General features: G+C 31.8%; 1 protein-coding gene across 4 annotated transcripts in view; it reads right to left on the bottom strand.

The window, feature by feature from the left end:
- PDE7A (phosphodiesterase 7A) overlaps positions 1–14,285 on the bottom strand; it is a 131,842-nt gene that overhangs the window by 58,598 nt on the left and 58,959 nt on the right. The gene's annotated exons all lie outside the window — the stretch shown is intronic.

Raw genomic sequence — 14,285 nt, 5'->3', positions numbered from 1 at the left:
GAATACAGATCAAAGCATCCTATTTTCTCTTTCTCTTTTTTTCCCTTTCTTGTGGTTTTCCCCTTTCATTCTGATTCTTCTTCCATAACATGACTAATATGGAAATACCTTTAATATGATTGTAAATATATGACCTATAACAGGTAGCTTACCACCTTGGGGAAGAGAGAAGGGAAGAAGAAAAAAAATTGGAACTCAAAATCTTATGAAAGTGAATGTTGAAAATAGCTTTACATTTAATTGGAAATAAAAAAAAGAAAATTATAGATCTACAAAGTTCTAGAACTTGATCCAATCAGTAAAATAAATTTCAATGGCTCCCTATTATTTCCACTATCAATCAAGAAATTCTGGGATATTTAAAGCTCTTCATAAGCTGACATCTTTCTATTCTAATTTCTTTATACTCAACTCTCCTCTACACACTTCACAATAAAAGTACATCCTCATCTGCTTACTATTCTTTGAACACCATACTTTTTATCTCGTGACTTTTCTACTTTGCACTGGCTATCCTCAGTGTCTGCAATGCTCTCCCGATCTGCACCCTTGCCTTTTCATTTTCCTTCCAAGATTCAGTTCAGATCCTATCTTCTGCACAATGTCTTTCCCAATTCCTATCCCCCTTTACTTTTGAGATTAGAAGACAGGCAGTAACTGCTTTGTAAAGACCAATCCATAAACATTCTTCCATTATTAGAATGTGAGCTTCTTGAGGGTAGGGATTATTTACATGTTTTTTTGTTAACCCTAATGATTAGCACAAAGTCTAGCACCTATCAACACTTAAAAAAATACTTGTGGATTAATGACTGAATCTGCAAAGAACATTTGGAGAACCTCATTATTTAGGGAATTTTTGTTCCATTTGCATAGGACATCATCAATAAAAGTGATAAAATACTTTTGGCAAGCATTTATTTTCCGTCTTATGTACTGACTGATATTAATACATAAAAGATATCCTGCAGGACAGTGGTGTGGTAAATAGAGCACTGGGCTTAAAATCAATCGTTAAGACTAGAGTTCATATCTGATGTAAGAGCTAAAATATTATGATCCCGGCCAAGTAATTTAACCTCTTTCACTTACTTTCCTCATCTGTAAAATAAAGATAATAATAGTCCCCACCTCACAAGGTTGTTATAAGGATCAAATAAGGTTAACAATACAAAATACTTTTCAAATACTGAAAAGCTATATAAATGCTACCTTTTATCCTAAGTTTTTTTTTTCCTTAATTGAATCTAATTAAGGAAGGCATCCATGCATGCATCTTGATCTCTCTTTTTTTTTTTAACCTATTCAATATTTTATTAATTATTATTATTTTGGGGCTCATTCTATTTTGTTTTTTTTGTTTTTTTTAATTTACAAACATATGCACGGGTAATTTTTCCAACATTGACCCTTGCAAAACCTTTTGTTCCAAATTTTCCCTTTCTTCCCCCCATCCCCTCCCCTAAATCCAATATATGTATACATATTGCTGCACAAGAAAAATCAGATCAATAAGGAAGGAAAAGAAAAACTGAGAAAGAAAACAAAATGCAAGCAAATAACAACAGAGAGAGTGAGAATGCTGTGTTGTATTCCACACTCTGTTCCCACAGTCCTCTCTCTGGATGTAGGTGGCTCTCTTCTTCACTGAACAATTAGAATTTGTTTGAATCATCTCATTCTTAAGGAGAGCCACATGCATCAGAATTGATCATCATATAATCTTCTTGTTGTTGTGTATAATGCTCATTTCACTTAGCATCAATTCATGTAGGTCTCTCTAAGCCTCTCTGAAATCATTCTGCTGATCATTTCTTAAACAACAATAACATTCCGTAACATTCTTTTATTCAGCCATCTGAATTAACTGATGGACATCCTCTCAGTTTCCAGGTTCCTGCTACTACAAAGAGGGCTGCCACAAACATTTTTGCACATGTCTCTTTCCCTCCTTTAATATCTTTTTGGGATATAATCCCAGTAGAAACACTGCTGGATCAAAGGGTATGTATAATCTGATAATTTTTAAAGCATTGTTCCAAACTGCTCTCCAAAATGGTTGGATTCATTCATATTTCTACCAACAATGTATCAGTGTCCCATTTTTTCCACATCCCCCCCAACATGTGTTGTTATCTTTTCCTGTCATCTGATATGGTGGTATCTCAATTTGCATTTCTCTGATCAATAGTGATTTGGAGCACCTTTTCATATGATGACAAATAGTTTCAATTTCTTCATTTGAAAATTATCTTCATATCCTTTGACCATTTATCAGTTGGAATATACATTTTAGAATTGAGACCTTAATCAGATCCTTTAGATGTAAAAATGTTTTCTCAGTTTATAGCTTCCCTTCTAATCTTGTCTGCATTATTTTGCTTGTACAAAAACTTAATATAATCAAAATTATCTATTTTGTAATCAATAATGATCTCTAGTTATTATTTGGTCACAAATTCCTTTCTCCACAAATCTGAGAGGTGAACTATCCTGTTTTTCTAATTTGTTTATAATATCGTTCTTTATGTCTAGATTATGAACCCATTTTGACCTGATTGTGGTATACAGGATTTATGCCTACTTTCTGCCATACTAGTTTCCAATTTTCCCAGCAATTTGTCAAATAGTGAATTCTTATCCCAAAAGCTGGGGTCTATGAGTTTGTCAAATACTAGATTGCTATAGTCATTTACTATTTTATTCTATGAACCTAACCTATTCCACTGATCAACTTCTCTATTTCTTAGCCAGTACCAAATGGTTTTAATGATTTCTGCTTTATAATATAGTTTTAGATGGGCAGCTAGTTGGTACAGTGGATAGAGCACCAGCCCTGAAATCAGGAGTTCAAATCTGGCCTCAGACACCTAACACTTGCTAGCTGTGTGATCCTGAGCAAGTCATTTAACCCTAATTGCCTCAGTAAGATAATAATAATAATAAAGATATTTAAATCTGGTACAGCTAGGCCACCTTCATTTGCTTTTCTTTTCATTAATTCCCTTGAAATTCTTGACCTTTTGTTCTTCCAGATAAATTATTTTTTCCTAGGTCAGTAAAATAGTTTCTTGAGAGTTTGATAATATAAATTAATATAATCCAAATAAATAGGTTAGTTTAGGTAGTATTGTCATCTTTATTATATTTGCTCGACCTATTCAAGAGCACTTGATATTTTTCCAATAGCTTGGATCTGACTTTATTTGTGTGGAAAGTGTTTTGTAGTTTTGCTCATAATAGTTTCTGACTTTCCCATGACAAATAGATTCCCAAATATTTTATCCAATCAACAGTTATTTTAAATGGAATTTCTCTTTGTATCACTTGCTGTTGGATTTTGTTAGTGATATATAAAAATGCTGATGATTTATGTGGATTTATTTTGTATCCTCCAACTTTGCTAAAATTGTGGATTATTTCTAATAGTTTTTTAGTTGATTCTCTAAGGTTCTCTAAGTATACCATCATATCATCTGCAAAGAGTGATAGTTTGGTTTCCTCATTACCTACTCCAATTCCTTTAACCTCTTTTTCATCTCTTATTGCCAAAGCTAGCATTTCTAATACATTATTGAATAGTAATGGTGACAACGGGCAACCTTGTTTCATCCCTAATCTTACTGGGAATGGTTCTAGTTTATCTTACATATGATGCTTGCTGATGGTTTTAAATAGATGCTACTGTCTTAAGGAAAAGTCCATTTATTCCTATAATTTCTAGTGTTATTAGGAATGGGTGTTGGATTTTATCAAATGCTTTTTCTGCATCTATTGAGTTAATCATATGGTTTTTGTTAATGTGGTTATTGATACAGTCAATTATGCTAATATTTTTCCTAATATTGAACCAGCCCTGCATTACTGGTATAAATCCTACTTGGTCATGGTGTATTATACTGGGGATGATTTTCTGTAATCTCTTTGCTAATATTTTATTTAAGATATTATCATCAATATTCATTAGGGAGATTTTCTATAATATTCTTTCTCTGTTTTCATCCTATCTGGTTTAGGTATCAGTACCATGTATGTGTTATAAAAGGAATTTGGTAGGAGTCCTTCATTCCCTATGTTTCCAAATAGTTTCTATAGTACTGGAGTTAAGTGTTCTTTAAATGTATAATAGAATTCACATGTAAATCCATCTAGTCCTTGGGATTTCCTCATTACCTACTCCAATTTCTTTAATCTCTTTTCCATTTCTTATTGCCAAAGCTACCATTTCTAATACAATATTGAATAGTAATGGTGATATTGGGCAACCTTGTTTCATTCCTGATCTTATTGGGAATGGTTCCAGTTTATCATCATTACATATGATGTTTACTAATGGTTTTAAATAAATGCTACTGATTATTTTAAGTAAAAGTCCATTTATTCCTATACTCTCAAGTGTTTTTATTAGGAATGGATGTTGGATTTTATCAAATGCTTTTTCTGCATCTATTGAGATCATATGGTTTTTGTTAATTTGGTTAATGATATAGTCAATTACGCTAATAGTTATCCTAATATTGAACCAGACCTGAATTCTTGGTATAAATCCTACTTGGTCGTGTATTATCCTGGGGATGATTTTCTGTAATATCTTTGCTAATATTTTGTTTAAGATTTTTGAACCATTTTTGTTTTTTTCTTTTCAGGTTATTTTTACCTTCTTTCTAAATTTGATCTTTCTTGTACAGCCAGATAACTGTATAAATATGTATACCTATATTGTGTTTACCTATATTGTGTTTATCATATACTTTAACATATTTAACTACCTGCCATCTAGGGGAGGGGGAGGAGGGGAAAAGTTGAACAGAAGTTTTTGCAAGTGGTGAAAATAACCCATACTTATGTCTTGTATATAATATAAAGCTATAATTTAAAAAAAAGGAAAAAAAAAGATTTTTGCATTGATCTATAATTTTCTTTCTCTGTTTTCGTCCTACCTGGTTTAGGTTATCAATACCATGGATATGTCATAAAAGGAATTTGGTAGCAGTCCTTCATTCCCTATTTTTCCAAATAGTTTATCTAGTACTGGAGTTAATTGTACTTTAAATGTTTGGTAGAATTCACATGTAAATCCATGTGGTCCTGGGGAATATTTTTAGTTGATTAACAGCTTGTTCTATTGCTTTTTCTAAAATGGGACTATTTAAGTAATTTATTTCCTCTTCTGTTAATCTGGGCAATTTATATTTTTGTAGGTATTCTTCCATTTCAGTTAGGTTGTCAAATTTATTGGCATAAAGTTGGGCAAAGTAACTCCTAATAATTGGTCTAATTTCCTCTTCATTAGTGGATAGTTCTCCCTTTTCATTTTTGAGACTAACAATTTGATTTTCCCCTTTCCTTTTTAAATCAAATTAACTAAAGGGTTATCTATTTTGTTGGTTTTTTTCTTAAAACCAATTCTTAGTTTTATTTATTAATTCATTAGTTTTTTTAGTTTCAATTTTATTGATCTCTTTTTAGAATTCCAAGTTTGGTATTTGATTGGGGGGTTTTAATTTGTTCTTTTTCTAGCTTTTTTAGTTGCAAGCCCAATTCACTGTTCTCTGTCTCTATTTTATCCAAGTAAGCATCTAGAGACAAAAAATTTCTCCTTATTACTGCTTTGGCCGCATCCCACAAATTTTGGTATGTTGTCTCATTCTTGTCATTCTCTTGGATGAAATTATTGTGTCTATGATTTGCTATTTATTTCACCCATTCGTTCTTTAGGATGAGATTATTTAGTTTCCAATTACTTTTTGATCTATTTTCCTCTGGCCTTTTATTGAATGTTAATTTTTATCGCATCCTGATCTGAAAAAATATATATTTACTATTTCTGCCTTTCTGCATTTGATTTTGAGGTCTTTATGTCCTAATATATAGTCAATTTTTGTATAGGTTCCATGAACTGCCGAGAAGAAAGTGTACTCCTTTCTGTCTCTATTCAATTTTCTCAAAAGATCTATCATATCTAGCTTTTCTAGTATTCTATTTACCTCTAACTTCTTTCTTATTTGTTTTGTGGTTTATATAATTCTGAGAGTGCAAGGTTGAGATCTCCCACAATTACAGTTTTGCTGTCTATTTCTTCTTGCAACTCTCTTACCTTCTCCTTTAGGAATTTAGATGCTGCACCACTTGGTGCATATATGTTTAATATTGATATTGCTTTATTAACTATGTACCCTTTAGCAAGATATAGTTTCCTTCCTTATCTCTTTTAATTAGATCAATTTTTGCTTTTGCTTGATTCAAATCAGGATGGCTACCCCTGCTTTTTTTTTTTTACTTCACCTGAAGCATAATAGATTCTGTTCCAGCCTTTTACTTTTACTCTGTATGTATTGCTTTGCTTTAAATGTATTTCTTATAAATAACATATTGTAGGATTCTTGCTTTTAATCTAGTCTGCTATCTGTTTACGTTTTATGGGAAAGTTTACTCCATTCACATTTGCAGTCAAAATTACTAAATCTTTATTTCCTGCCATCTTATTAACCCCAAATTATACTTTTCTCTTTCCTTTTCCCCTTTCCCTCCTCCCCAGTATTTTACTTATGAGCACCACTTGCCTCAAGAAGTCCTTCCCTTTAGAGACCCTCCCTCTTTCTTATACTTTTCCCCTACTATCTCTGTTTTCCCTTCTATTTAGCCTACCCTTTCGCTTTTTGCCTTTCCCCTCCTATTTTTCTATAAGGTGAGAGAAGTTTCTCAGTGAAACCAAATATACTTAATATTCTTTTTTTGAGCCAAATCTGATGAGATTAAGTTTCACACAATATTCGCCATCCTCCCTTCCCTCAATTATAAACAGGTTTTCTTTGCTTCTTCCTGAGATGTAATTTCTCTCATTTTACTTCCACTTTCCCCCTTTTTTTCTGTTACAATCCTCTTTCTACTTCCAGTTTCTTTATACAAAATAACAATTAAAAAAAGTATGCCTATAATAGAAATAGTTCTTAAAAGTTTTTTTTTTTTTCTTTTTGCCTTTTTATGCCTTCTCTTAAGTTACACATTTGGGGTCAAATTTTTTGTTTAGCTCTAATCTTTTCATCAAAAATAAATAGAATTCACCAGTTTCATCATCTTTCCTGAAAGAAAATGCTCAGCTTAGTAGGATCATTTATTCTTGCCTGCCCTCCAAGTTCCTTTGCCTTTCGGAATATCAGATTCCAGGTCTTTTGATCTTTTAAAGGGGAAGCTACTAGATCCTGAGTAATCCTTATTGTGGCTCCTCGGTATTTGAATTGTTTCTTTCTGGCTACTTGTAATATTGATCCAATAGTTCTCAAATTTAGCCAAGATATTTCTTGGGATTTTAATTTTGGGGTCTCTTTCATGAGGTGTTTGGTCCTGAAAGATAATGTCTAGGCTCTTTTTTTCATCATGTATTTCAAGGAGCCCAATAATACTTAACAGTGTCTCTCCTAGCTCTATTTTCCAGATAGGTTGTTTTCCTAATTAAGTATTCTACTTTTTTTTCCTATTTTTTCATTTTTTTGGTTTTGCTTGACTGATTCTTGTTATCTCATTGAGTCATTCATTTCCATTTGTTCAATTCTGAATTTTAGTGAGTTATTTTCTTCATTTACTTTTTAAATTTCTTTTTTTTGTATTTGTCCAATTGAATTTTTAAATGAGTTGTTTTGAACTATGGAATTTTTTCCCATTTCACAAATTCTGTTTTTTAAGGAGTTATTTTCCTTTTCTGTTTCACACATTCTGTTTTTCTGGGAGGTGTTTTTCTTTTTTCATTTTATCAAATCTATCTTTTAATGAGTTTTATGCCTTTTCCAAACTCTCTTGCAAAGTTTTCATTTTCTTTCTCAATTTTTCTTCTAGCTTTGTCTTAAGATACTTTTAAATTTCTTCTAAGAGAACCTTGTGTGACGGAGATCAGGTTATATCACTTTTTGGGGCTTCATCTGGAGACATCTGCCTTTAGTCTCCTCAAGGTTTGATTGATATCTGTTCTTCTCTTTCACCATAGAAGCTGTCTACAATGAAAGTTCTCTTTACTTTTTTAATTCATTTTTTAAAAAATGTTAACGTCTGCTTTTAGGGCAGGGAAGGTTTTCCAAGCTTCCTCTACAAGCAGAAGCTTCCTCTAGAAGTGGCCTCAGCTGTGCTGGGTCAGTGCTGACTCAGTCCCAGTGCTGGGTGGGCATGGCCAGGTCCCATGATATTCTGGCATTTCCAGGTTCACTATTTACCTTTGTATTTGTGTTGGATGTTTTCTAACTTCTCTGCTGATCTACTGGCTTGCAGCAAGGGCAAAGTAGCCAATACTGCTGTTGTAGATTCCTCTCCGTAGATTCTCCTCCATGCTAAGTCTATACTGCCCTTGGGATTCTGTCCTGTCTGTGCTGGTGTTTTGTGTTCAGCTGCTTGTGCTGGCTACTTCCCTCCCATTTCCAACGAAACAGACCTTTTCTGGTGATCTTTGAAATTATCTTTTGCTGGTAATTTGCTGCATTCCCAATATTTGTGGGTTCTGGTCCAGGGCTAATTCAGAGGTTGGATTCACTAGTAAGTCTGAGGTTGTAGGACAAGGTCAGAAAGAAATATGTGTGTGTCGTCTCCACCATCTTGGCTCTGCCCTGGGTGTATATTATTCTCATTAAAATGTTATAGAGCAAAGAAAGTATAAGTTAATAATAGTCACTAATATTCTCTTGGTCATTTTTAGAGAGTACAATAAGATGCAAGCTGCCCTTCCCCCCAAAAGTATTTAGTATCCTCTGCTCTATGATCTATGAATCAATCCTGAGCCGTTTTACATTATTTTTCATATTCCGACCCATGTCCATTTTTATGTTGAAGTTATAAGAATTCAAATATATACAATGTATATATACCTTCAACATTAAGTTTACATATTTGAATCATATAACAAACATAAATATATATTTACTCTTGAAAGTAAAATTGATTTCCTCATTGAATTCTCTACCTCTTCATACTCTGCAATAAACACTGGACTACAAGTTGTAATTATTTTCAAAGTACTCTTCTGGTAAATGTCAATCACATATTCTAGTTCCATTTATGACAAGAATACAGAGGTATGATTTAGTTCCTCTGGCATTATTACTTCTATTCAATCACTGGAGAACTCTCTCCATTGACCATACCATTAATTAAGTTAACATTTATCTATGTTGTACAGAAAGCGTGATTCTTTATACCGTCTGTCCATTTTATGCCACAGTCACTAGTGCAGGGGAAGGCACTTCACAGGCCTCAGGGTCACTTTAAATTCTTTGCTGCATGGTTGTTACAGGCCAAGAATTCATCACCACACTCCTCAGAAAGCCATGTTTCTGAAATTTTGTAACATGGCAGAACTTGTTAGATCCTGAGTACAGTTTCTTACCTTCTATCACAATGGACTATGTCTTGGTAAAAAGAAGTTTTGCAGGGAAAACAATAGATTTAAAGTAAGGAAGATTTTGGTTCTAATCCTATCTTTGACATTTACTAGTTATATGATAAGGCCAAGTGTTCTCTATGTTTGTTTTCCAGTTTGACACATATAAAATCTAAAAAGAACTTAAAGACCATCATTTATTCCAACTATCTCATTTTATAAGTGAGGAAAACAAGATTCAGGAAGTTAGTGACTTTTCTAAAAGTCACAAAGATGATAAATAACAGAATTAACATTTGGACCAAGGTTCCTGGTCTATAAGGCCAATGCTCTTCTGTATATGACTGTATATTGCACATTTCCATCCTGCTCATAAGAATCTCAAGAGACTTTTTCAATGCTTGATGAAATTCAGCTCTGTTGAGTTGAAAGCTGATTTACCAGTTTAAGCTTTTCAAAGGAAATAATAAACCTGGCATGACCTAATCTTAACTACCTCCTCCCCACCCCACCCCTTCCCAGGTATCACCAAAATTTCCCTTTATAAATGCTCATAAATTATTTTGATAGCACATTCCAGAATTTTACATGAACTTGCAAAATTTTAATTCTAAACTTTGAATTAAAATAATCTGAAGAAAAATATATGGCTGTGTAAAAATAGTATTGGCTTATGCAAAAGCAAAGAGACTTGAATCTTATTCCTGGCTCTGAAAATGGATTAGCTATGACCATCACTTCAAGTCACAAATTCTTTTATGTTTTAGTTTCCTCATCTACAAAATTAAAACATTGGATGGACTACATAATTTCTGAGATACCACAACAATCTTCTATAAATTATATAAATATGTCTGTCTTCTATACATATAAAATTATATTCTAAAACTATATAACTAAATTTTTTTAGGCTCATATGCCTAAACTGACACCTTTTGGTGCTTAGAAATTGTAACTAAAATTGAACCCACTTCAAAATAGAGTTTATAACATAAAAGATTCATTTGCTGACAAGTAAGTTAATATAGAGAGCTGACCAGGCACTTTTTTTATGTACTAGGTATTCCTGGTTTGATTTTGCAAACCAATTATTAAATCAAAGGTTGTGTTCTGTTCTTCACAATGAACTAAATAAAATTATTATTCCCATTTAATATACTTTTTATTACATATTTTAAATGTCTAAAGGACTTGAGATAAAATATGCCTGTTACCAAACATAAATGTGCTTTCTTGCTACAATTTCTGTAGCTATTCTGTTCAATTTTATTCAATTTGAATAAAAGAAAAAATTCTTTCTTTTAGATGTTTAAGGAAAAGAACTTCTTTGCTGTCAAATTAAACTAAAAGAGAAAAAACATTAGAAAGAAGTACAATAAAAATTATTTTGCCCAATATTCTAGCTTAGATTGCTTAAAAATTGAATCAATTTACTTAATAAATTGAAGTCTACTAAAAGTCCACAAGACAACCCTACAGATGTTTCCTGTAAACTTATTCTCAAGCAAATACCCTGTCATCAATTGGTGCTAAAAAACATTGATTTAACAATGGCTTCCTACTCTCCCCATTTCTAACCTGCAAAAAATGATTAAGTTATACAACTCAATTTAATAATACTCATTATAGGGAAAACCTTATGGTGCATGACAGTACATGTGAAAATATTGATTTCTATGATTCTAGTCAGAATAAGGAAACCATGCTATGTAGTAGTGTATGCTATAAACAATCTCCATTAAGCTTCTAATGTCCAACAAGTTACTAAGTTTTGAGGAAAACATTTAGCTTCTGGGATAAGAGTGTAAGTACAATTAATTATTTTTCTGTGGTTATGCTAAAGTGTCATTCTAATGTGCTAACAATCCTGAATATTCTAATAGTAGTTCATTGTCAAATCTTACTGATTAGCTGAGTCAGTTCTTATACATTAAAAATTAATGTTAACATATTTCATAAAGGACAGGATTACAGTTAAATATATTTAACATAAATCTTGAGTTAAAAATCATAATCTCTTCTTATTACTTATTTTTAGCTATGCAATGTACAGTTATATTATCCCAACAAAAATCATCAAGTGAATCATAAAAATTAATTTATAGATATAATTATTTGATAAAATTATTATTATAACAAAATCAAGTTTCAAAGATATTATTTCCCAAATGAAATAAAAATTTATGAAATCCATGTGAAGGGAAAAAAATCCCTAAAATACAAAGCTTCAAAACTATTTCAATGTTTTAGTTGTGGAATCTTGAATAATGCACCAGATCTGACTATCAGCATAAACAATTACATGCTAATCCTTTTAAAACTTCCTACTTCATAATAAAAATCTAAAAATATTATTTCTGAAAAAGCTCTTCATATAATTTGTAACAACATGTCAGAAGTTTCTATCTAATAATCAAATCATAGTACAAAGTTTGTGTAGTAAAATATCTACTTGGAAAGGGTTGTTAAAGTTACTAGTAATTTTTGTTTAGAAATTAATATAGTAAAAAAAATTGAAATGCATCTTTTGGATAAGACTGTGAAGTGAAATAATAATCAAAACACCATATCAATTATCAATTATAAAACACTCAGCTCTTATCCACCTCATCAGTGAATGGAAATAACTGAGAGGCTTCCACTCGTGACTTTCTAATTTAGCCATCCTGGGAACAGCTTGTAAAGCAAGCCAGTATAGGTCAAAACATGGGCGAGGCTGAGCTAATCAGAAACTACTGACAGCTACAGAAAAAAAACAAACTACACTGCAGGTTCCCAAAGCGACACCCTTGGCTGCTTTGTAATAATATCACACCAACACTCTTATCCTACTTTCTGGTGTCAGAATGAATCCACCTCCTGCTGATACAGTTTCTCATTAGAAAGAAGTATAATAAAAATTATTTTGCCCAATATTCTTGAATATGTGAAATAAACTGGATTAAAGTTCAATTTTTCAAAATTGAAGAAAAAATTTAAAAATATTGCACTATTTTCAAATAGTTTCCATATATATCTGTATAAAATCAATCTTAATGCACAAAATACATAAAAATATGTACTCTACTTCTATTAATGTTCCTAAAAAGCTTTAGGTAAACAAATCACTTTGAAAGAATAGAGAAGTGAATTCTTTCATAAAACTCCTTCATTCACTCAACAACTTATCAACTACCTGCCACTAAAACTTGCAAAGGAACAGCACTAGAAGGAGTACTTGCAGGGATCAGTTAAACCTGGTACAAGATGTGATATATGAGTAGAACTTTGGAAAAAACTAGAGATTCCAAGGCAGGAGAAATGAGGAGAGCGTTCTAGGTATAAGGGACAGCCTGTACAAAGGCATGAAGATAGAAGATGAAATGTTATGTGTGAAGGCCAGTTTGGCTAGACTAAGGAGTGTGTGAAGGAGAACACTATGAACATTATATAGAACCAGCCTATGAAACAATTTAAATGTCAAATAGAAGAGGAGTTTGCTTTTGAGTTAACAAGAGAAACCCAGCCCTTGAGCTTAAAGTCGGATAGGTGAAGGAATAAGGCATACATAAAAGAAATAATTAAAGTACAAGTTAGGTTGTGATAACTACACAGGAAAGTTGTTGTTGTTTTAAAGAAAAAGAGTGACTGAATTGGGGAAAGATGATTTATAGCTGGGATTGGGTGACAATGAAGGCTTCACAGAGCAGGTGGTAGGGTGGGTCTTGACAGAAGGGAAAAGTTTCAACAAGCAGCAATGTGAGGGCCAGATTGAGGAACTACATACAGAAAGGCAGGAAAGGTCAAACTATGTGGAGGAAATGACTTCAGTTTAGCTAAATTGTAGAGTATGTGAATGGGAGAGTAGTAGAATATAAAGTAAGCAGTAACCTTTAATTTGAGTTTGTATTTGTTATAAATGTTATATTTATTATGTAGCTTGATATTTAATTATCCATTTTATTTAAAACAAGACAAATACAACAATTTAATTCTTAAGGGGTTTGATAAAAATTTAAACTGGCACTATCAATGAATACCAAACCATTATGTTGGGCTTATGTCAAAGGAAAAGCAGAAATCAGAACTTAATGAAAGTAAGTGTTCACATATTAGATAAATTGTTTTTAAAGCAAGGAAGACTAAATTTATAAAAATTTACAGAAAACACAGGCCTCAGGAATTTAGCAAATATGAACAGTAAAAACATAAGAAAAATGTTTTAAGTATCCTTCAAAGTTTAGAAAACATGTTCAAAATAATATTTAAAAACCAAAATACATGAGATTTTATACACACGTACACATATATATATACGTACACATATACATATACGTACACACAATCATGAACTTTTGGTTTTCTAGGATTTAAGGCTGGAATCTGTAAATGGTGCTGGCATGTGAACACACAGTCCAAAACTTTTGTCTGGACTCTTAGGCCTTAACCTAGACAAATATCTCTTCTCTTCATCATTCAAAGACTGATTTGTCCCCCAATCCCAAAGAATATAAAATTAACTCAGATTTGAATTACTATTCTTTTTGTGATTCATAATAGCTTAATAAAAATGCTTATTCTCAATTTCTATATCTGATCAAAAAGGTTTAAGTTTTATAAACTAAAATTAAAGTCAATTAAAAATAGCTACAGTTCCTACTTTCTGTTAACATTAATTTGATCTTTACTCAATAACTTAACAAGCTTTAGAAAAATACAATTTGACAAGTGAACAGTACTAAATTAAATCAATAAAAATAAAAATGCTTAAGATTTAAAACTACAAGTTTTATTTAAAATATATCCGTTTTCTTTATATTAGATTAAAAGACATCTCAAAAAACAATGTGCAACTTCACAAAATGTATCAAATTTTGTTCTGAAATTTTATACATAACATTTTATAAGTGTAATATTCCTTAAACATTAATTTTCTTAAAATTCT

Source organism: Antechinus flavipes, chromosome 1 (assembly GCF_016432865.1).
Source record: "Antechinus flavipes isolate AdamAnt ecotype Samford, QLD, Australia chromosome 1, AdamAnt_v2, whole genome shotgun sequence".
Lineage (NCBI taxonomy): Eukaryota > Metazoa > Chordata > Mammalia > Dasyuromorphia > Dasyuridae > Antechinus > Antechinus flavipes.
This window is presented reverse-complemented; position numbering and strand designations above follow the sequence as displayed.